At 43.6% G+C, this 24,755-nt stretch overlaps 1 long non-coding RNA gene across 2 annotated transcripts in view; it reads left to right on the top strand.

Annotated features, from left to right (window-relative positions):
• The first annotated feature begins 13,904 nt into the window (after positions 1-13,904).
• LOC147153947 (uncharacterized) overlaps positions 13,905-24,755 on the top strand; it is a 33,601-nt gene continuing 22,750 nt past the window's right edge. For both annotated transcript variants that reach the window (XR_015088635.1, XR_015088636.1), the window contains exons 1-2: positions 13,905-14,074; positions 15,043-15,147. This is a non-coding gene — a long non-coding RNA (uncharacterized LOC147153947). The remainder of the gene's footprint in view (positions 14,075-15,042; positions 15,148-24,755) is intronic.

Consider the following 24,755-nt stretch of genomic DNA (forward strand, 5'->3'; position numbering starts at 1 on the left):
AGTGATGCTACTACTCATGTGCAGCAACACAGAGCGGGCATGCACAACCGATGGCTGCTTTATAGCCTGTCAAAATGAGGAAAATGTCACGTATGGCAAAGAAGCAGACGCTTCATTTGGCTTTACAAGGCACATTGATGCAGGTGAACTTTTTCATAGTCAGTCAAACATCGAATCCAAAGGACCTGTATTTTGGCAAAATTATGATAATCCATGGTTTTAGAAAAGAAAAATGAAATTGTTCGTGCGTGTGTGTGTGTGTGTGTTTGTGTGTGTGTATACATATGTAAAATTATGTATGTGTGCGTATAGAACGGGAGAAATAGTGTATATATTATCCACCAAAAAAAAAAATCATATCTGTAATTCAGGTTTGGCATTTTCAGATATCTGCAATGTTGTTTCACCTCGGACAAATGCCATCACTTCTATCATTCTTTTTTTTGGGGGGGGGGGGGGCGTGTCTCATGACAGCTACCTGTAATTAAGGTTCATATATCTACTGTGGGGTCCGCTGATAGTGTAGTGGTACACACGCCTGAGTTGTGTGCGGGCAGCGTGGGATCGATTCCCGCTCAGTGACAGTGTCTATGTGTGCCCTGCGACTGGCTGGCGACCAGTTCGGGGTGTAGTCTGCCTTCGCCCATTGACGGCTGGGATAGGCTCCAGCAACTCCCCGCGACCCTATATAGGATAAGCGGTTTGGAAGATGACATGACATGACATATCTACTGTGAAGTATGGATACGTATTTGCTAATGAAATGTACATGCCTGTAACTCCAGTTTGAGATCAACAACTTGATTGTGACTAGTTATCATTGCAGTTTAATTTTAATTTGCCTCAATTCAAGATATATCTATCTCTGTCCGTTTCAGAAATGAAGTTTTAAGAGGGCCAAAAGGTGCATTCCTTGACAGCTGTCGTGGAATTATGACCGGCAAATGGAAGATAACTCAAACTGGAGTTACAGCAACCTATAATTCAATTGCAGATATTTGTAATTCACTCGAGGATCTTTGCAAATGAATTGTAGGTAACTCAGAAATCCATACACGAGTGGCAAAAGTGACGTCATTAGTCCTCGGCGGTCAGATCGCTGTTGTGTCGCCATCGTCTTTTGAGTATCAAGCATGCCCTGCAGTTGCGCACCACAAAATAAGCAGCATAACGAATACGTTGTCAAATTACGTTCACTGTCAATATAGTACATCATTTTTCCAGAAAATATCCAGATTAAAAATACCGCTAATCGCCATCTGTGATTATTAGATTCTGTAAATGCACTTCCTGATGTGACCACCGAGTGGATTAAACCATCTGAAATTCTTGAATACACCAATAATGCTATAGAGGTCAGTCTTGCATCGCCCTTCGTAAATATCATTCAACTATGTCGGCAACGTCATCCACGGTGTCCTTGTGTTTTGGTGTGCATAATGAAAAGTGACATGCGTACACATGCTTCTTGTCTTCTATTCGATTTCACAGCAGTCTCTGCACTTCAAACACATTCCCGACTTGCAGTGCAAATGAGTTCCACAGGGCTTTGCCGACGGCAGAGGAGGCTCCCCCCAGCAGCACATTACACACCAAACGAGTGTTGGGGGAGCTACTGTGCAGCTGTGGTGAGGACAGCGATTGCTGCGCAGGGCCTAATCAGCGTTACGCGGCGTGTTAAAAAAGAAAAAAGAAAACAGACAATTCCAACCCTCACTGCGACGCACTGCAGCATTTTGTGTTGAAAGGGGCACACGGTGGTCAGTTTTGCTCTAAGCTTGTCAATGTATAAAGTGGCTTTCGTAATGCTGTGCTCAGGCAGGCGCATCTCACCCACAGCTGTGTGTGTCCATTACCTTGTTGCTTGCTGATATAAACCGCAGTGGCGATGACTGGTGCACTGATCTGTGCGAAGGTGATTGCTATGTGATTCTCTCATTTGGGCGGCTATCACACTTAATGTGCGCGAAAGCAGCCGAGACAAAGCTGGTTCATTCCAAATCACCCCCCCACCCCCCCCTCCCAACCGCTGCATCACGGCCAACCCACTTCTGGCTCTGTTCCCCCTTCAGCACCCCCGACCCACTCCAACACCACCCCCACTCCCTCATCTCCTCTCTCCACCAGGGGGAAAGAGTTATAGCTGCCATAAAAGGCAGGTAATGCATTGTTAACTAATTCTGCCTGCTCAGAGCTGATATATCCTCCGCTCTAAATCTCAGCACTTCCAATAAAATGCAAATGCTAATGCTTGCCCTCTATGAGCTGATATCATTTTTAACAGGCCAGAGGTAAATGCTTGAGACGGGCGGGATGGGCCTTGCTAGGTGGCTGCATGTGGAGGCTTTTGGGAACCTGGTCAGGAGACCAGCAGACCTGTGCTTGTGCGTTTAAGCGTGCAGATGTGGCTGAAAATGCTCATGTGAGACCGAAACGGCACATATTTTACAAGCCGGCTGTCCATGTGCGGCATATGTTCGAAACATGCAAAGTTTCAAAGATACTTGACGGTGTTTTTTTTCTTGCTCTTATAGTGCAAAGGCATCTTCAGCCACTACATCAAATGAGAGCAAGCGATTTGCCTGCGGATGTAATTCATCATATTTCCATTTTAATTGTAATGTCACACTTCATGTAACCTTGGGCTTCTAAATATTGATCCACTTCTAGATTTTCAATTATCCTGTGCCATTTTTCTGCCAACCAGTAAGGAGTGGTGATTTGTGTTCCTTCATATCTGGAGGCTTGTCCAGTAATTAGACCATAAATTCATTTGCAGAAATAGAGAGAGAGAGAAAAAAGATTGAGAGTATTAAGTAAGTCCACTCCAGCCATGGCACAGTCACAGCCAATCGCAGCAGTGTTTTATTCAGTAGGTAATAATTGGATTACAAATTCCAGCGCCATAACTTTTGTGTGCCCGCCTGTTTTTCTTTCAGCTCAAGCCAGGCTGTTTCTGCTAATGACAGTTGGTAAATCTACCCTTCAATACATGTCGAGAAATCATCCGCTGGCATAATTGGACCTAATTACTGGCAGGGCAGCAGCAAAGGGATCAGGAAGAATTGGCACGATTAGTGTCCAAATGTGTGAAATCTGCAGTGAAATGTGCTGTGAATCCTTGAAATGAGCCCCACATATGCACCCAGACGAAGACAACAATTGTCCCATCCAAATTTAACTCTTATTTACTGCACAGCTCGAGTGGCAGTCCGATAAAACGCAAAGGCATCTCGATTGGTTTTAAATTGCGGCCACGTGGTCTCCTGCAAGATTAGCTCATTGTCCCCCGCTGCCAAATTACACGTTGTGATTCAGTCTGTTGCCGCACCGTGTCTGACGACCGCCACTGCCTTTGGAAATGCCCATTAGACAAGCTCAACATCCTCACTCGGAGCAATTAGGAGTAAAAATGATGCAAAACAATGGCTTCCGCTTGGGGGTGGCAAATATTAAATCAGCAGGGTTTGCATTTAAAGCACACACGATAAAGCCTTGTTGCCACCGCAGGAGGACTGAATGAATGCAATTATTTGGATTTGCATTGGCAAAAATAACCTGTGCTCTTGGCTACCCTGACGCTGGTGTCCGTCTGCTGGTCAACAGAGAATAGGTCAAATGTGTCAGGAAGGAACAAAACAAAATGTGGCATTTCAAATAATGGTGTAGCATTACAAAGTTTTTTTTTTGTTTGTTTATTTTTGAACAGGGACAATGCACATTAATCAACATTTCTGTAAATGTACCAGTTTTAGCTAAAAAGCTAGTTTCCAACTGTAGTCCCTGCGCAAGGTGTCAAATGCGGCTGCTGGAAATAAAATTACATCTTGAATTATTATAAAATCACATAATCGTATACAGTTTTGAAAGTCTGTGCATTCTCAACGCAACTGGACTGCTCTTGTTTGTTGAAGACATTTGACCTTTAATCAGAATCAGTCTGGCCAAGTATATAAAACACACACGGTAGGTAGAAAAGCCCGTTTACTATTTTTCCTGCTCAACAAGTAGGAGAGTTTTCTTCAATTCACACTTTTAGTTGATGATAGATTGTAATATGAAAAATCATTAATGAGGAATGTTTTTCACTGGAAGAGGAACGTGACAGAACAGTTATGTAACTCAGTACTTGTGCTGTCACATTTTAAAAGAAAAAAAATTGTGTTGAGGTGAAAATGATAGAGTTTGCCTTGGGCCCCCAATTGAGCAGCAACAGTACACCCCTGTTAAACAACTCAAAGTCAAGACTGTCAAAGTGGCCCTTGCATCCTTTGAATTTTTTTTGTCTGCAGTCCTCAAAGCAAAACGTTTGGAAAACTGTGTTGTAGGTGGAAAACTGGAGTAGACGTCTACCTGCTTTGGATGACATCCTGCCTTTGACTGTGTAAGGCCACAGCTGCCAGCAAACTCTCCTCATACCTTGCAGGCCTTGAGAAACAAGGTCGGCCAACGTAGGGCCCACCTGCTCCCTCTTTCTCCATCACGTCGTCCCTCCCCGGAGTAAAGCCGGCGTCCAGGCTGACCGCCTCAGACGTCACGCGTCCCTGAATTTATGATGGCGACTTATTGGCGGCCTTTGCCGTTAAAAGTCGTCTTGAGTTTCCCCGTGCGGCCCTATGTGTGGCGAGCGCTAATCCATTAGCATTCGCAGCAGACACGTTCGCAGGCTGGCTTTCAGCCACGCTTGAGCCCCGACAAGACTTTGACCCACAGCTGACCAGCACTTTGTCCCGCCTCAACATCACACAATGCCGTAAACTCTCTAAACTTACGCTGTAAGTTTGTATTATACTTGCTCGGGGTCTAATATGCCTGGCAAAGAGCCGAGGGGGAAAAAAGTCCAGCTGCTTAAAAAGAGGGGAAAAGCACATCTGTTTACTGTAAAACCCGACACATGTAATATTTGGATCATACTGCATCACATGAATGAACATGACTTCTTTTTTTTTTTTTTTTTTTTTTTTTTAGCCATTTCCAACAAGGATTAGAGTTTAGAGAGCAGTGAAAGCCATCACACTCTCTCATTGCACTACTGATATTCTATATGAATAAGTGATACTGCAATGCTGGAGGCCACACAACAAACATCTCGACTTTATAATTTTTAGTGGCTTATAAAGGCTTGATAAATACTTTATAAAGCCACATTGCATAGCAAATCTACGACATAAAATATGGCCTGGCTGCTACAGCGCACAGGATAAGAGGATCTTGGCAGGTTCTTGAATGCGTTTTATATTTCAACATTACAACCACCATCCTTGTACAGGGCCTGTCATTACCAGGGGCTCAAGGATATATATAGAGTATATATAAATATATGTTAAAGACGTATTCGAGCGCTCACAGTCTAGTCCATTACGCTGATTAGAAGTAAACACATTTGTAATAAAACTCTGTGAAATAGAGGCAGACGATGATTCATGGCGGAATCTTGTTGTAGTGGAATGTCTCGTAGGTGTCGCACTTCTGAGGGCACACGGATGATGCAGAGCTTTACACTCAGGCTCTCTAGCGCATATGTGGCCATTTATCCAAACACTTGCTGTCTAAACATTCACTCCTTCATCTCAACTGCTGGACAGAAACAAACGCAGTGTGGCCCCCTTCCTGGAGATGTCCGGGCAACAAAGACAACCAGCTGTCTTTCCTTCTATGACACAATCCTCTTGGCTGCATTGGAGGAGGGAGTTCGATGTAAAACATGCAAACATCATGCAGCATATTTAGGGTTAAAACAACCACAGTGAATTCAAGTTGAGTTGTGCCGTGCAGCCCTCACTTCCTGAAAACTTCCAATCCCTGGAAAACGTGCACTGTTCATTGGAAAATGTTCAGGCCGGTATTTTGGGTGAAACTGCACAGAAACTTTACTCTTCCCAATCACACACCAAATGTATTGTGTATTATCATGTACTGTATGTAATATGCATTTCACTGTCACCATTTTCAATTGACCTTACAGTATGTGCAATGGTACATGAGCAAACAGGTGGGCGGAGTTCCTGTGTGCGCAGCAATAACTCGGCGAGCTTTGGGATAACGACACGATGCAGATGACGAGCTAACGTTAGAGGAGTAATGTTAGAGGAGTAATGTTAGAGGAGAAAAAGATGCTTTTGATCTAATTCTGTCAGCTCGGATTAGCTGCTTGTTTATCTACAGACACACATAGCATTCACTCTTTACTACTTTTAAATCATAGAAAATAAAATTTAGAACGCCAACACCTTGGTCAGACAAATGTAAAAGATGTAAAACTTTTGTCCACTTTCATGGAAGGAGTTTTCGATTTGGTCCTGCAACTGCGATGGACATGGCAAATTCTCATCTTTGGTAGCTTTTGAAGATGTTTTGTGTGAAACAAGGACACTGTAGGTGCTTTGTGCCTCTCTGATGCCATTGCGCTTTGCCAGTGACCTGAGCTGAAAGGAAGTGCTTTGTCTTGGTTTGTTGAATGTAGAAGTTCCTCGTCCATAAGCCCCACCAATTTTGAGTAAACATTGCTCATGCAGAGACATCTCTTTTTTTGTCACTTGTAAATTCCCTACAAGTCCAAATAAGATGGCTGCTTTACGGTGCATTTCATATTTTTTTATGCGGCTTGGGTAAGGAGTCGTTACTCGTTACGGGGACAAGAAGAAAGCGCTTGGTCATGCATTTCCACTTTTGACCCCTTCCACTGCAGCATGTGCACACCTGGTTCAGTTTAGAACATGCAAAGGAGTCGAGGACGACGCAGCCGGTGGACGTGTGCCTGCTTCAACTGCAAACATTTTCCCCCAAAATGGCAACTTGTGTGCCTGCTCACATGTTGTGATGTTGTTGTGATGGTTGAGGTGTCATGCAGTCTCAAAATAAACTACTCCTTGTGGAACCACAAGCCAGGCAGCCAGTGTGACTCCATGCTGAATTCTCAAGTGAGCTTTTCGTATTGTTGTTGTTATCAACTGGCCAAAATCATCAGCTCACAGAATTTCTAAAGCAAGAGTGCATTTCTTCCACCAGCTATGTGGAAATGTATGTCAGATGTGTTGCCTTGATGATGAGGAGCGCCAACATAGAATGCGAGCAGCTCATCTGTTTCTTATTGGGGTTGAGCAATTCTGGCAGGAAGGCATGGGCAGTAGATGAAGGCGGCCCACCTTGGGACGGCGCTCAAATGAGAGCAAAGGGGCAGAGAAACAGGAAATGACAGCGTGACCCACAGGGCCCACTTAGCGGCAGCTCAACAGAACCCCCTGGCCGCAGCCAGTCTACTGGGTCGACCGGTTTCCATCACCCGCTGCTTCTGGTGCCCCCTCCCGTATCAATCCTGGTGCTCCTGAATAAAGCTGTCCGGCTGTCAGAGCCACAAAAGGGAAAAGGACATTTGAACTTGTGCTTGTTGCAATCCAGTAATTGATTTTTTTTTCAAACACTGTATATAAAGTGGTGCCGGTTTCAATGATATACCAGACTGACTTACATAACAAAAAAAGAGAAGGAAAAAAATCACTGACCTACATTTACAATCTAAATTTCAATATATGCTCCATGAAATTGGATTCGTTTCAGCCAACATTCTTTTGTCTTCTTCTGGTCGCATTTCTCTTGGCTGTACTGCTTTTGTCCAATCATATTTCAGACTTTATGTGTTGCCATGTCAATCTAATCTGCCCTAGGCCTTCAGAATCAGGAACGCTGGCCCTAACCTCAACTATATTATCAACAGGACAGTTTCTTTAACCAATCAGATTTGACATTTTTCCAGCAAGATACTCCGCAATGAATTAAACATTTTCCTGTCGTCTGATTGGTTGGTCAAGGCAAAACTTGTTACAGCCAACTTCCATCCATCCATCCATTATCTGTACCGCTTATCCTCACAAGGGTCGCGGGGCGTGCTGGAGCCTATCCCAGCTGTCTTTGGGCAGTAGGCGGGGGACACAGAGACAAACATCCGCACTCACAATCACACCTAGGGGCAATTTAGAGTATCCAATCAACTTACCATGCATGTTTTTGGAATGTGGGAGGAAATCGGAGTGCCCGGAGAAAACCCACGCAGGCACGGGGAGAACATGCAAACTCCACACAGGGAGGCCGGAGCCGGGATCGAACCCACGACCTCTGAACTGTGAGGCGGACGTGCTAACCAGTCGACCACCGTGCCGCCGTTACAGCCAACTTCAACATGCAAATCATGTCTGCAATTTGCACACATTAATACATTTGCATTTTAAGTGAGTATGATGGATTTTAGAAACATTTTTTTACACTTTTTTTGTGACGATAGATGAATGAACTCCTCCAGTTGCTCGCATCATGTTTTTGAATAGCACTTAGACTTTTCACATCTTGCCACTTACAGTATTTATCCTTAATCCTGCTCCTTACTGCCCCTGGCATGCTGAACGAGCATTACAGTCGCCTTAAGATCAGAAATCATTCCTGTTTCCATCCATAGCGCTTTACAATACCTTCAGCGCTCCCTGGTGATGGATTAACGCACTGTTGTTGTCATTTTATTGCAATTTTATTGCCCTAGTGCAATTTAGCAGGCTTTATGTGCGTCTGCTGTCCGGTCGAGCAACGCGCAGGCGCAGGAGGTCAGCACATTCCTGGGACCGGCAGGCCTGAGCGATGCGCATGCGCAATGGATTGCCAGCACACACACAAACTCCCAACGCACGCACACACACACACGCACACGCACACACACGCACCCCCCCCCCCACACACACACTGAGGGTCTAAATCAAACACACAATTCATTGAAACACAAATGGGCCGCTATACAAGCAGGCAGATGAAAGCCCCAGTAGTGAATCTTTCAACTGGCTGATGGACTTGACGCTCTGCCGTGCTCCTCTCTCACCACCTGAGGGCAACATCACTCACATGGCTTGCAGCTGCAGCCCAATCCATGCATGCAACTTTTTAGAGCGTTTCTAAATTCCAGCTGGATTTTCCTTTTTCTCTGTCCCGCACAGCACTTTTCTCATGAAATAGGCCACAGAGTGTCATGCGCTGTTTGCAAACGTGCTTGCGATGTTCACAGTGATGGGTCAATGCAAAGGTCTCATTTCATCAGCGTATATATGTAAATCCACACAGACTTTCCAGAAGAAGACCCCATATGATCATTATTTTTTTTCACGCTTCTGCTTGCTGCTGAAAGTTCATAATAACAAGTGCTGCTTCATACTATACTACCTCTACTACTACTACTACTACTACTACTACTACTACTACTACCAATAATAATAATAATAAGGAAGAAGAAGAACTTTTATTATTATAGTAATAATAATAATAATAACAATAATAATAATAATGAAGAAGAACTATTATTATTATTGTTGTTATTATTATTATTATTGTTATTATTATTATCATTATTATTATTATTATTGTTGTTGTTGTTATTATTATTATTATTATTATTATTATTACTATTATTATTATTATTATTATTATTATACTCACTTCTACCCATCGATCCTATGAGATGCACCTGATCACCTCCTTTCTGGAGTGGCCTCTCACCACCTTTAAGGTTTCCTGAGTATGCCTTTGAAAAGGGACCTAGGAAAAAATATTTATAAAATGTATATAAAAAAATATATCGTGTCTAATTGCTCTGTAGTTTATTATATGATGCATTTGCAGTTGTTATTATTGTTATTATTGTAGTTGTCTTATCTAAATTAAAATACAATTCTTGGAATGATGAGGTTTGATTCAGAAATGGCATTTTTCCATCGGAACAATTTGTTTAAATAATAATATACTAATTTGATTTTTGATGTCACTGATGATTTAATAGCCGTAATTCTTTTCAGCCGATCTATATGGGAATGCTTCCAAACATAGCAAAACACACGAGATGTTTTGGAGTGTTCTGTGCAAACGCCCTCCCGCAGTTAAATCCACACCAGCATGTTGCTCATTTGAGCTGGCTGTTGTAACATGTGGAGAATATTTTGTCACATCCCTTGCCAAAGTGTTATCTCTACTTTGCGGTGGGACACAACGCCCAACTGCCAACTCCTTTCACTAAAAACAATGACAACAACAAAAAAACACTCTTGGTATGTATTCCGTTTTCCTGCCTTTATGTTTATACAGTGCTGCAAAATAGTCCATCATTCATGGCCATTTATATATGCATAAATTATGACAACTTTTATGACATGTATAATTAGAGTAATAGTAGGTTATGGGCATGATTGACAAAGGAAGGTACACTAAAAATAGTTGGGTTGAAAAGAACACCATTTTGGGTCAAAAATTGACCCAACTTTCTGGATTTGTTTTCTGCAAAAACAACCAAAAAATTGGGTAGTTTTGTACAAAACAACCCCCCAAAAATTGGCTGTTTTGTACAAAACAATACAAGAGGGTGGGTCAAATTGACCCAATCTGTCCCTTTTTGACCCAAAACGGAGTTATTTTTAACCCAGCTGTTTTTAGATTGTATGTCCGAGAACAGTTCAAATGTTTCCTGTTCATATCCACTAAGCTGAAAACATTCGAACAGTCCTCCTGACTTCTCAGCCCTGTGAATGAGGTCTCATGTAGTCGCCATAGCAGGAAGCCGCCACCAGAGGGAGCACAAACACTGTCTATTCCTGTTAGAATTCGCTCAAACTTGGCAAAAACTACTCAAACTACAATCGTTATTGCTGTAATAATATGAAACACAACCAAAACATATTTGAGTTCAAGTGCATATTTGAAATGATTTCAAAGCATCCCTGCCTTGACGAGTCTCATGTTACCTTTCATGTGTTGGAGCTGATGTGGATGTACCCTCATACCTGTCAACCTCAGCCAATTGCTCCCCTTATTAATGATTGCAATTCCCCTTATTAAGCGATAATAAACCTTACAAAGACAACGCGGCACCTATTTACTCACAGCAAGACAGACTATGTAGAATAAGAACAAAGATAATTTGTGCAAACAATTTTATTTTATTTACCAAATAACGTTGTCGTCTGCTACCAGTGACAGAGACGATCTGTATTAGAGCCGAAATGGGCAAGTCGAGATCTGTCTAACAAAAAAAACGATTAAAAAAATATATATATCCCGTACAAAAATTGTTTTATGGTGTACACAATTTGAAATGATCAAAAACGTATAAAATACGGGGATATAAAATACGTATAAGTTGACAGGTATGTAGCCTACACCTGTGTTGTGTGTATATTTCCGTCCCATTTGTACCATTTTTCTCGTCTTTTTTTTTAGCAAGGACCTGTAACCTCAGAGTGTCTTCTGCCCTGAGAGCTGCTGATCCATCACTCTTAATGGAAGAGGATACGTTTCAACCAGTGAAAGAGAGATCAGACAAAGGCAGGAGGATTTATGGCAGATGGAGAAGTGGAACTGGTTGTGGGCCTTGATCTGAGCTGAGCTGGGCTGGGCGAGGCGAGGCGAGGCGAGGCAAGGCAAGGCGAGGCGAGGCAAGGCAAGGCGAGGCGAGGCATTGCCTTGGGCCATGCTCAGTATCGTGCACGCTCACCCAACACACACACACTCTTGGGCAGACATTACATCAGGCCAACCTGGCCCTAATGTACACACCACATCACAAAATCCAAGCCATTTTTAGGCTTTTGAAGTCCCCCAACACACCCACACGCCCCCCCCCCCCACCCTATGCATGTTGCTCTTTCCCAATGAATGGCGAGATGTGTGTGGTGAAATATAGAGAGGGGACCTGTTACATGTTAGCTTAGGAGATGGCCACAGTGTAAATGATGTGGGAGTCCCTGGCCAGCCTTATTTATGAGCGGCCTGTCAGGTGTTTAGGTGTTGCAGTGAGATGTGCGGCTTAGCGCGTTTGCTTTGGTGTAAATCAGCTCGTACGGGCTGTGCCTGTGTTTACATGCGGCCATCTTTGAGGCGGTTTTGTGCAGTCACGGAGCTCTTGGCGTTAAGGCTTTGTTGCACACGCGTGTTTGTTGGCGCGCTTTGTCCGTAGGCCATCGGCGTTTACACAGATGGCTTGAAATACTAGCCCCAGTTATGACACTGTCAGGCGAACAAAGAATCTTTTTACGACACCTCCACCTGCCTTCGCCGGCGTACATTATGAGCACAACGAAAGCAAGACCCTTCCTGTTTCTTTTGTGTTTGCTTTTATGATGTATCCCCCCCTCCTACCTCCCAGACATATCATGTAGTGGTGTCCGTCTGTGAACGGAGCCCATCGGAGGACATCGGGTGTCACTCAGCGGGTAGTTAGAGCTCCGACTCCATGATTGTTCGGCGCTCTCAAGCACGGCAACTGCTGCAAAGCGGGTTGCACTGGCCTGTATTTGTTACAGCTCTGAGGGTGATGTGCGCCTTCCTCTTCTCTTCGCGCCATTGTCTCGCCCTCGTTGCCTGGACGAGGCCACCGGGCTGGGTTGGGTCTTTTTGTTCCTCCTAAGTGGGGGAGAGTATGGGGCCCGAAGTCGCCGATGGGAAAACGGAGCAACGTGGAGACGTGAACTGAGTTGTGGGTGAAAGAGGTTAAGAACATGAGACAATTGTGGAGAGAGATGGCCAGGGAAAAAAAACAAAAAAAAAACGCCAGGGTGGGAAGGGGGACCGAGGATGATGTGCTGCTGGAGGCAGGTACATCTGCATTCTCTCCAAACACAGCATTGGCCTGTCTTTGGTATCTCCATCCCAGCAGCACTCAGTGGCAGATTTACAGCTTCTCTTTTGTGCATGTGTGTCTATGTGTGGCTCTGTGTCGGAGCAGCCGGGATAAATGGAGAGCGTGGAGGGAGAGAGAGCATGCGAGTGGAGGTGAAGGGCAGCAAGCAAATAGCAACCATGTTGCATTCCATCGATATGGCAATCGCCCGATCGCCACCGTATTTCATCATTTCTGTCGGATGTGATCCACCCATCCTTTGCTGGCTCTCTTCTTCTTCTTCTTCTCCTTCTTCTTCTTCTTCTTCCTCTGCTTCTTCTGCTGCTGCTTCTGCTGCTGGCGCTCCCTGGCTGCTTCCATGGCTCAGCTGGCTCCCAGGCCGTAAAGCCCTCTCAGGGGGAAGGGTGTAAATCAGTCTCCCCGTCTCAGGAGATTTCCTGGAGCTCAGCAGACTCAACAAAGCCCGGCTGGTGTGCGAGAGCAAATGTTTGAACACGACACACACATTTATTTGTAGCTAAAGCGTGCGGTTATGTGCTCACATACTCGTTCTTGATGTGTTGCAAATATGAAAGAGGAACGCTATCAACGTTTGTTTGTATGTTTGTGTGCATCTACAAAGAATACCCCCTTACCCTCAGGCCTTTTGTCCAGAGGTGGGGGGTGGGGGGGTTGTCGTCCAGACAAGCTTGTTGTCTCCTCTCTCACCCCCTCTCCTTGCTTTTCTCCACTTCCCACTCTGGTTTATTGCACTTGATTGTAAGCGTGGCCATTCCTGAGATGGCTCAGATAGCAGCTGAAGCTAAATTGCCCGTCATAAAGTATCTGCAAACGCAATGTAGCTCAGCTGCAAAAGGGCTACGGGGCGGTGAGAGCTCGCTCTGAAAATACAAGGTCCTCCTTTTAATCTTTAAATGTGGAATATGAACTCTGTCTCAACATCCACAAATCAGGAGAATCTTCTTTAAACATTAAATGATTCGGTTGCATGATCGATTTCCTAAGTGGCTCCTAAATCACTTTTATGCATACAATTTTCAGGAACATTTGGCTCTTTGAGTGTGAGGCTTTTGGAGAAAAGTGACTGAAAATCAAAAGGGAAATGATCTAGCGGTATTTTGGGACATCAAAATGCTTCTGCATGATACTGCTAATTACTCAGACAAGACAGGCTGGTTAAAGTGAGATGCGATGATTTATGGGCCGGTCGTATATTCGGCCGTGCTATGTACCTGTCAGTTGGCTGACAGATGGATGACTGCTGGTCTGTAATTTCGCTTCCTGTTTGTCTCTATTCTTGTGGGACAACAAACGCACTTGCGGGCGTTTGACTGTAGAGGGGGCACATGGGAAGGTCTGCACGTAGCTAGCATGGCAACCGCAGACTTTTTGCAGCATGGCGGAGGTGCACTGCAGGACCAGAGTGCAAGTCAGGTAAGACAATTTGCAGGGAGGAACAGCAGGTCGGAACCGTTACAGTATGTTCCTGCAGGCCTCATTTACCTTGGCCTGATCGAAATTGTTGCCGTGTAGTGCCAAATGAATGGCAACAAAGATTGAGCACCGTCGTCAACACAACGCCGGCCAATAAAAGGAGATGTAGACTGTCATTTATTCAAGTGAGATCACTCCTCACTGCTGTTCGTTTGCCGAGCTTTACAAAGAGAAGTCGTTGATTGTGTTTAGTACCTAATAGCAATCTAATGGTGCTACAGTCATTTTTGGTTGTAAGTTCTATATCAAATTTGGCCGTGCTGATACAAATAATGCAACAATGCTAACCTACATTTATGTACATTTTGCACATCTATCTGTGTTCAACTGCACGCATGCTGCTAATAATTATTAAGTGTAGTTACACTGAACTTCCTAACTACAATACAGACAGTAAAATTGGTCGAGTAATTTTTACAGAGCCACATTTTTTTCCCCCTCTAATTGAGTTGTACTTAAACATTTTAGTACAATTGGCTCCCCTCAGGAGGGGTAGTAAATCTTCAAAATGGATCAAAATGTCTTCACTCAATAGCCTGCTCTCATCCGTGTGAAATGTGGGTGACTAACTTATGTTCTCATCAAATAAAAGTTGATTTTTATCATTTGGAATGCAATTAATCCACTACTTTGAGTAAAGGTTACTCTAAATATTTTACCATATTCCAAGTGTAAATTTGACTCTCTGTAAACTGCGACCACATACAGTCTTTTTCAGACTACAGAGTATAATTTTCCTCAATGAGAGTAAACTACTCCACAAAATTTACCGTGTAGTTTTAATTATTCATGTATTTATTTCAATAGTCTGTTATTCATTGTAACGCAACTGAAATCTTGCTTTAGCTATGGAGTAGATGCGACAGAGCCGTAGGTCAACACAGTTGTTTTCTTGTGTTCTTTTCCAGGCTGTTGGAATGGCAAAGTGCGTGAGGCTGTCAACTACGTGGCCCTGGACACGCAGCTAGCTCACAGGAACTGGAAGTCAGGCACACACTTAGAGACCCTGTCAAGTGAGTTTCAGTGCCAAGTGATGTACTTTGGAGTCTGCCATGACCTCCTCACCCTCCCTCCCTCACTCTATTAGAACTTGAGCGCTTTTGTTCTCCTCAGCAGTTAGGTAGCGCAATTGGGACGTGCAGTTCGCTAGTTTGCCATGCCTACCCCTAGGCACCTTCCCTTCGGATCATACTCTGGAATTGAGCAACCAAAACCAAAAGTTCACAGTTTGTTTAAAAAGAATTAAAACAGTCGGAACGTTGGCGCCACCGTCGTCTCAGAGCTGAGCCGGGCTGCTACTTGTTACAGCAATTGCAGCACTCGTGTTTTTGTAACAAGATAGCAGCTTGCTGATCACTGAAGTGAAAGAAAGTGGGTCACGTTAGCATTAGCATCTACTGTAGCTTCGTTACGTGAATGATCAGCGCATATGAACGCCTTTGATGGCTTCTTCTTCGTGCCTCCTTACTCCTCTACTGTAAGCTATGTGCGCTATTACGTGGGTGCCACCCAGTGTTCAGACTGAGACACCACAGTTGAATGAAACGTTGCCTCAGGACACAACAAGAAGACAAAGTTGTGTTGCCGTTTAAACGCTAGTAGTTCAAGAGATTCAATCACTATATTCCTGGAAAATAAGTTGTACAATCACATATTTTGATTGGGACTTTTTCTGTGTTTCATTTTATTTATGTATTTATTTCAATTCATGTTATTGTGTGTTCTATACAAAATATGTATTTATGAACAAATGGAAAAGATATAGTGGAAAAGTGCCATTAATTTCATACAATTTTGAGGAAAAATGCTATTTTGGGATATATTATTTATACTATAAAAAGCGTTTACAAATGATAAGCAAATCAGCAATACGACACATTTCGTTTCCTCACATTGATTTCACAATTTCATTGGCGCTCTGCATGACATGCACCATAATCGCTCAAAGGTAAGTAAGCCTAAATCACGCAATCATGGCGTGGTCTGACTGTGCCGGAGACAAACGTGCAGCGACATGAGCGGCCGTGTTGCGGTCATGTTGGCAGCAGGCACGAGGAGTGACACCCTTCACTCGTGCCCGCCTGCCTGCCTGCCTCCCAGCTAGTCTTGCCCCTTGACAGATGAGCCCAATGACAGCATAACGCGACAACCTGCAATTGAACATTCCCATGCCATCTATCATTGTCACTGTGGCGCTTCACTCACAGGAAATCGCACACACACTCAGCCATGCATCTTCACACACACCCTCGCATGAATTCACTCCGAAAGTATTAGAAGAATCAGGGCCTGAAACGCCCTCTCATACTTGGTAGAGGCCTCCGATAATTGTTGAAGTTTTTTTTTTAAAAGATCTGCATTTGCTAGCCTTGCTCTTGATCGCTAGTCGAGGCCGTTCATGTTGAGCAGTCGGCTGCAGTGCTTCTCAAAGTCTGTTGAATTGCCAAAGTGTGTTCAACTAAATTGTAGTTTGTACTTTATAATCTTTTATTCAGGTACAATTTGTATGCATTCTAATTGAATCCTTAGTTCAGTGCAATTTTTCTTTTTCCTTTATTTAAGAGCAACGTAAATTTTCAAACTGTGCATCGTGTTACTGTGGCTCGCGCTAACAACATTCGTCTGCAATAAGAAAAAGTAGCGGAAAACATTTTCTAGGGCCGTTTGGGATGTAGACTCCAAATATCTCATTAGTTTTTCTCCATGCTCCTGTCATTTTGTAGTTTGACATTTTTTCCATTAATTGCAAGAAAATGAAAATCTATTTTTTTATACAGTTGTAAGGCATATTAAAGCAGTGTAGCTAGGAGTCGAAGAGTACTTGTATTTACTTGGCATTCAGTAATGAAGATAATGGATCACTTAATTACTTGATGAAAGGGTGCACATGGACATTTACTCTGAGTTTTTCATGTAAACGACCGTTTGTTCATGCACTTGATACATGTACTGTGTATAATATACATACACTAATGCGAGGAAAAGGAAAGCTCCTAGCAAGCGTGTGAAAGAAAAATTGGAGCATATGGGGCAAAACGAATGGTGCCACTGTCTTCGGTGCAAAAAAGTGATCTTTAGAAAATATTCATGTCATTCTAGTTTATTTATTGATGCAGACCTGTGTCATCATAAACATTGTCACTGTCGGACGCAAATTTGGTCAATTTCATATCTATTCATATACTGTGTCAGTCTCCACGAGGCTCTGTTATTTTAGCAGTTTTCATCTCAAGTGTTGAAAATGGCTTGCTCTCTTTTGGTGTTTATATGGTAATGGCTGAACTATTTATTTATTTTTTTTGTTTCCTGAAAAGTGATGTTTTTGGTGATGATAATATGCGAGGACGCAAGCGATATACTAGCAGGGAACAAAACTCTGGTTTTTTTTTCTAATTGTTTACCTGTTCTGTTCAGCTGCATAGTCATACAGAATGCTGGCTCTGTACAGTATGTCTTCATGCTGGAAATGTTTTTTTCTGGGATGTTGAGCTAACGCCTCTATGGCTGTTTGTATGGTGGTACAGTATTCATTGGTTGTGCGGCAGGACCGGACTAGGTTTGTGATGGGACAGACAGTGAGAAAATAGAAAATGGACCAGAAATGGAAAAAATAACAACAGAGCAATAGCAGTTAAGAGTCACATTCTTGTGTCGTGTTTTTGATGAACACTTAGGCCTACTACGCAGATGTATTTTAAAGTTGCTCATGATGGAGGCAGATGGCCAGCCAAGTATTTGTAGGTGCTACTAGCTGTAAATAATTGGAGAACCTCTGGTCCAGTAAACCGTCGATGCGAAACCTGTCTCCCGCCCTTCTTACCCGTGTGGCGTGTGGGCTGGTTATCCTCTCGTCCTGCAGTTCTCCCCCTTGGCCACTAGGTGTCACCTCACTCACAAAGAGAGCAGAGCTTGTAGCCTGAAGGAGCCTCTATTTTCCGCTTAGGTGGCGGTGCTCTGGTGTAGAAGAGGAAAAATGAAAAGCAGCACCTCAATGTGTTTGCGCCACACCGACTTTAATGAAGTCAGCCTTGCCAGGACATTAGGAGCAAAGACAGCAGAGAGGAAGGCACTGAAGGACAACGCACAAACACTTCCAAAATGTATAAAAATGGGGATAACAGATGAACGGCGAGCCTGCTCGCTGAAAAGCAGCTCGCTGATTGTCATCGTGGAGATTGACTTGCAGTGCAACGAGCTTTTTATGGTCAAGCTTGTACACAATGGCGCTGGTTTGTAATGTGGCATGTAATAAATGGCACGCCAACAAGCAGTCTGCATTTGTCATATTTAAGCGGACAGAATAATGGCCATTGACCGTTTTGTGCTTGAGTTGCTCAAACTGGCTTATTTTTGTGTGCAAAATGCAGGATAAAGACAAATGGACGTCATTTGTGTCTTTTGCACTGTCCAAGCGATCATAACATAACTCAAAGCAAGAGCGGCTGCCTTAGCATGATGCTAAGCCTGAAGCATTAGCCTCTTCTTCTTTGTTGTATTCCAGCGGAAATTAGGAACCAAAATGAACCAGCTGTCCTCGGTCGCTTGTTGCAAAGTAATGATCGCTGGGCTTCGCAGACATAAAAGCATGTGCTAAAATGAATTGCTTCAATCAATCTGTTGGTCAATTTCAGAGCCATCAAGCTTTTCCCAAGATCATGTGCATTCTTCCGCCTTCTCCGTCAGGTTGGGCCTGGAATCTGCCACATGATTTATCACCGCTGTGTGTGTTGCATACATATACAAATACTACACACACATGATGACAAGCGCACTCACTCTGCGTTTTGCACATATCGTACGTGCGCACATTCCGAGAGGATGACACACAGCAGGGGAGTGCGTCATGTGAGGAAGCAGGATGAGCACAGGGGGGGAACTCTTCCGTGCATTCTGATCATGACGAGAAGCTGAACATAGCACAGGAAATGGAATGGCCGTAGTTGCCATAAGGACTATAGATGCCTCAGTCATGTAAACACGTGACCGGCTCCCTGCACACCGTGCATGTGTGGCGCAAGCTCATCTGCATACAAACCACAAACGCACACGTTTGCCTGTGTGCGGCGAGGGCCAAGTGCACTGGCTTGTTGTTAGCGTGTTGTTCCTGTGCTGTGGCTTGCGGACCTGTCTGCAGGGCTGATCGATGGTCCTTTACTGCTTCCCCAGGATTATCGGTCGAGTTCACCGGGAGGGGAAGGCAATTCATCAGAGCGCGGGGAGAGAGGAGAGGCGACGGGGAGAAAAAGAGCGAGGGATGTGAGGGGGCATCTTTGTGCAAATGGAAGGAGAGATAGGGGAAGGTAAAGGTGTGAGTTGGGGGGGGGGGGGGGGGGGGCACGATGGCAAGCAAGATGGGGGTGCAAGATGGAGACCAAAGGCTGGAAATGTGCTACAGCATCACCTGGAAATGTTTGTAAGAGCCAGAGGTGCAGACTGATGAATATAACAAGATAAGCTGATGGAATGTTAGCACAACCTCACACTGAACCCTCCGTATATTGTTTATTGGACATTCAACGTGACACAAGCTCCGGGAGGCAGTGCCACTTGTAGACAAGACAAGAGTTTTATTGGCGTTACAGTATTGCGCAAAAGTCTGGGGCCACCACGAGCTCTTTGAGGGCTTGAATGACTAAATATTGTTTGTAGTAAACACTAGTGTGATGAAAGTCAAGTCAAAGTTGATCAGTCGCTGACGTCATTGATATTTTTTTCACTACGGTACTGTGGTCCCTCACTGCCCAAGCCTTTTTGCCGCAGCCCGGTCATGTAAAGCCATTTGTTTGTGGGACTGGCACAGAAACAAAGAAAAACAAAGGGATACAAATTCAACAGACTGTTTCCAGGAATGTAGTTGTTGGAATTAATGAGAGAGCCATGCATGTTTCTCTTTAACGAGTCACTTTGTGATGGTGATTGCACCACATGACATGTGTAGCCATGCATTCTTAAAAAAAAAAAAAAAAAAAAATCAATGATTCCTCTCTTCCCCTGTTTCTGTTTCACTTGTGCTTTTATTGCGTTTGACGATAGTCTTGTGTGCCCTGGGAAAATATTTCCACACACTTGTAGCATAACACCGCTGTATGCTGCACTGTGACAAGTGACACAACTGGGCATGGGCTGGTGTCTCATTCTGATGGTCTGATCACCGTGAGCAAAAAAAATAAATAAAAAAATAAAATAAAATTGCAGTTTCACAATATTACTGTATTGCAATTACAGCTCTAAAAATATAATTGGGTAAAAAACTTTTTTCCAGACTCCATTTGTGAACATAAAAAAAAACAAAACCATTGATTTAAAAAATAAATAAATCCAAATTTAGTACAACCGTATTAAAGTGCTTATTCCTCACCAAAATGACCAAAATACCAAAATGAATCTCTTCTCATGTCCGCTTTGTGTGCCAGAGCAGTAAGGAACTGATGCCAGCCATGATAGTTAGCTAGTTAGATGGTGATCTGGCTCGGTAGCAAGACTCTAGTATTTATTTCACCAATTGCAAAAAAAAGTAGCTGGTTGCAATGGTTCATTTTCTAATATTAATACATTAACGTTTCCTTGAATTGTGGAAAAGTGGCGCTCTGCTAAATGTGATATGGTAGTGGATATATTGCCTCCTGTAGCGTTTGTATGCCCTTCCTCTAGAAAGCCGCAGTGCCCCAAAATGTTTCCAAAAGAGTTTTTCAACAAGCGGAGACCTTGCTTACTGACTGCTCGCACCAAAAACAGGGGGGGGGGATGTCGCTTTGCCTGAACTGGTGACTCAATTGAAAACAACAACAAAGAAAAATGAGCTCAAACCACTGATGTAAAGTTTTATGGGTTTCGAAAAAGTGACTTTTTCAAACCGCAGTGGACCGTGAAACTGTTAAGTGGCCCATGCCAAGTTACGACACAGTACCATAAAGTGACACAAGTACTGCAAGTTGGATCACACAACTTCTATGATGAATACTTCAGAATAATGAGAATCCTTCTCATTAGTTCGCAGTTGTTGTTGCGCAATATTGGACATCATTTTTGGATTGATGAACATGGACTAGCCCTGCAGTTCTGATGCTGGGAGTTAATCTTTAAAGACGACTACCAGGCCGTAGCCAAAGCTAGCGACGCGAGGCTAACCGCGATGCTAACCGAGATGCTTATCCACAACCAGCCTTCTTTTCGTACTTTCATACCCACTCAGACGTATGTAGACTGTCGCCTTTTAACCAAACATTTCGGTGCTCTTGTCACAGTTTAGGCAAGCAATTTGAAGGTTTGAAGGAGTAACAACTTTTCATTACTGACACAATTTAACATCCAACTTTAGGTCATTCACCCATTACACTTTAAATGTAGCCTGTAACACAAGGCATTTAGTAGTTTTAAAATAAAACAGTTGCAGGACGACTAAAGTGACACATCCTGACATGCGGCTGGCTCTGCACCGAGTGGGAGATGAGATGAGATGCCAAACTCATAATCGCTAGGCTCTTTTTCAATAATAGAGGCAGCAAAAATGCAAATATTTGAAAACCTGCAGCGATGTGGAGGTTCCTGCTACTGTACGTGCCTGTCCGAGTGTGTAGAAAATCTTTTAGCATGGCTACTGTATGCCGCACATGTTCCACCTCATTCAGCCCACAGGAAGGCAATGGAAAATGTGCAACGGCGATTGCACACGGCCGCCTCGAGCTCGAGTGCGGCCGACTGTGATGAGACAAACGGATGAAGTATGAAAGTGCTTTGCACTCCCTGCACATGCTTGTCAGCTCCAGCAGCAATCTGCCAGTCATCACTTAGCGCCAACAACGGCAATAAAAGGGATCTCCTGCAAACCGCACACAATGGAGAGCTGAAGGTATTTTCAAGTCGACTGTTTCCGTACAATCCGGTGGGATTGTTACATTTTGAACATTGTTGTCAGAAAATGCAAATGCTTGTTCCTTCGCGCTTCAAAGGACCTTCCATCCCAATTTGTCTGCCATTCCTCGCAGCTCTCTCTTTCCAAACAGTGCCGCTTCGCTCGCTCGCTCTCTCTCTCTCTCTCTCCATCTCGCCACTGATGGATGGACAGATCATGTCTATCCAATCTAGCAGTGTTGCTGATGCGGTTAGGGGCCGTGACAAGTCTCGGGGCGGGAGAACCGAGCGGAGCGCAGCGAAATGAGGGACCGGGGTGACGGAGAGGACACGACATCTGGCGCCTTCGCACAAGAAAGACAATGCAGCAGTGGCGGGGACTGCGCAAAGTGTCGGCATGCGGGCGTGTGCGTTTTTGTGTGGGCAAAAGTGGCCGCTCTCTGGGCCGCTGTACAGTGCTGGGGCTGAAGGTCCCAATGGATTGGCTGACACGTTGCAATAATGACAAGGTTGATCAAAGCATTGCCTTAATGGCCCGTCGCATGCCGAAAGAGGGAGAGAGCGGCCCTTCCCAAGCGACTGTATGGAGCAGTTGCAGTGTTTCAGATGGAGATGGATTGTGTGGGTGGCTGTTGATGCTCACTCATACCCCTGAGTTTAGAGTGCCCTTGCAAACATTGGCCACTAGAGGGTAGTGTTTTCTTCATGGAAGGTCAAAGCAGACTCAGCTCGCCATAAGGGGCTTCTTGTCAAGTGGACAGGCAGTAGATACAGTACCCTGGGTCTCACTGGCAGCAGAGAATGGCGGGTGCGCGCGGGCTCGTGTGTCTTTCTGTACAATCCCCATGGTGGTTGACGTCATATACGCCATATCTGTGTTGCCCAAACTTTTTCAAGGAATACAGAAAAGTCCAAGGATGCAGGAACCACTGATATTCTTGGGAAAAAAAAGGGGGAAAAAAGTATGTGTGTGTGTGTGTGTGTGTGTGTGTATATATACTGTGTGTGTGTATATATGTATATATGTATGTATACATATGTATATATATGTATATATATACATATACATATATATATACATATATATAGATATAGATAGATATATATCTCGTCGCTGTCATGTGAAAAACACTGATGTCCGTTTTTTTTTTCAATTTTCTTATTTTTACGTGAATGGTGTTTCCGCATTACAGACATTGCATTAACGTGAAAATTATTATTTTTTTCCCAAATTGTACATAAGTGTTTTTCACAGGACAGCGACAATGTATTTATTTATGTTATTAATAACAAATTGATCGAAGGTCATTGAACAGTGCAGAATTATTATTCTTATTTTTTTACAGGAGTTTGTTCAAATGCAAAGTAATTCATATCCCTTTGCATTAATTACTAATGAGACATAAGTGAAGGAGAAATTATTTTGTTTTATTTTGCATACCATGCATTTGGTAAGATGGGGAAAAACAAAGCCTAGAGTTTGTCACAATCATCGCAATCTAGGCGGCACTTTATGAGCAGAAGAAAACCTTTTTCCATCCTTTCATTTTCTAAACCCAACAAAAAAAAGTCATCTGGAAAAAAATGGTTCTTCAGTTACAAATAATATATTTCTTTTATAAATGGTAACACGCCATATACGAAATTAAAGCTTGGACCTTTGCCGAGCTAAATGTGGAACGAGCAAAGATGTATGCCTTCCATTTCTCGAGTTGAAGGCTATCAAAACAAGATAGGGGTCAAAGTAAAAAAATCACAAAATGTCACTGAGATATTGTCAACAATAAAAAGGCTACTAAACAGAAACAAGCACAATAACAATGACAATAGTCGAATGAGACTAATTATTGAGTCACCAAACCAGACTCAGTGTTTGGTTGGGCCGACTCGGCTACGAAAACGCGCTTTGCATCGTTGACGCCTACTCCAGATGAGTCACCAAATTCTTCTTTGACGTACGTATTCTGTCCCACTCTTCCTGTTTGGTAACGTGCAATGTTAGCCAGAGTCTCTCTGGGCTGGACTCGGGCTGGCCTGCCCCAGTTGGTCCCAGAAGTGCTCTGCGCCATTCATGTCGGGAGAACATGCAGGCTATGGCTCCATGCGCGCCCCCCTTGAGAGCTGGACAAGGCAGATGGTTGGAATTTTACATATTTTTATTTTGACCCCTGCCTTGTTTGTAAGCATTCAACTGGAGAAATGCAAGGCATACGTCTTTGCTCCTTTCATATTTAGCTCAGCAAATGTCCGAGCTATAATCTGATTCATGGCCCGTTGCCGTTATTTGTATCTGAGGAACCCGTTTTTTTTTTTTTTCCCAAAGACTTTTTGTTGTTGTTTGATTACACTTTTTGGGTCACGGGTGAGCTGGATCTAATCCCAGCTGACTTTGGGCAAGAGAAGGGATACACCCGGGACTGGTCACTTGCAGCCAATCTCAGGTCACACATAGACAAATAAGCATCGACAGTTCCACACTCACAATCACACCTAAGGACAATTGCGAGTCTCCAATTACAAGTATAATAAATTGAAATAGTGCTGCAAAGTGAAAGTGGTGTGCCACATAAAATGAATACAATTTTAACAGTGCCTACAAACGAGCTCGTCATAATAACTGACCAAAAGTATGATCGGTGTTACTAATTGGAATGTTTGTTGTGCAAAGTTAAGCGTTGCCTTAGCATAGGTTTCTGCAAAATGTGAAGAGTCAAAATGGATGTACTGGATATTTACCAAAGCTTGCTGTTGACGCAATACAATTGAGAAA

This window comes from Filicampus tigris, chromosome 1, assembly GCF_054856515.1.
Source record: "Filicampus tigris isolate MCC_2025a chromosome 1, RoL_Ftig_1.0, whole genome shotgun sequence".
NCBI classification, from domain to species: domain Eukaryota; kingdom Metazoa; phylum Chordata; class Actinopteri; order Syngnathiformes; family Syngnathidae; genus Filicampus; species Filicampus tigris.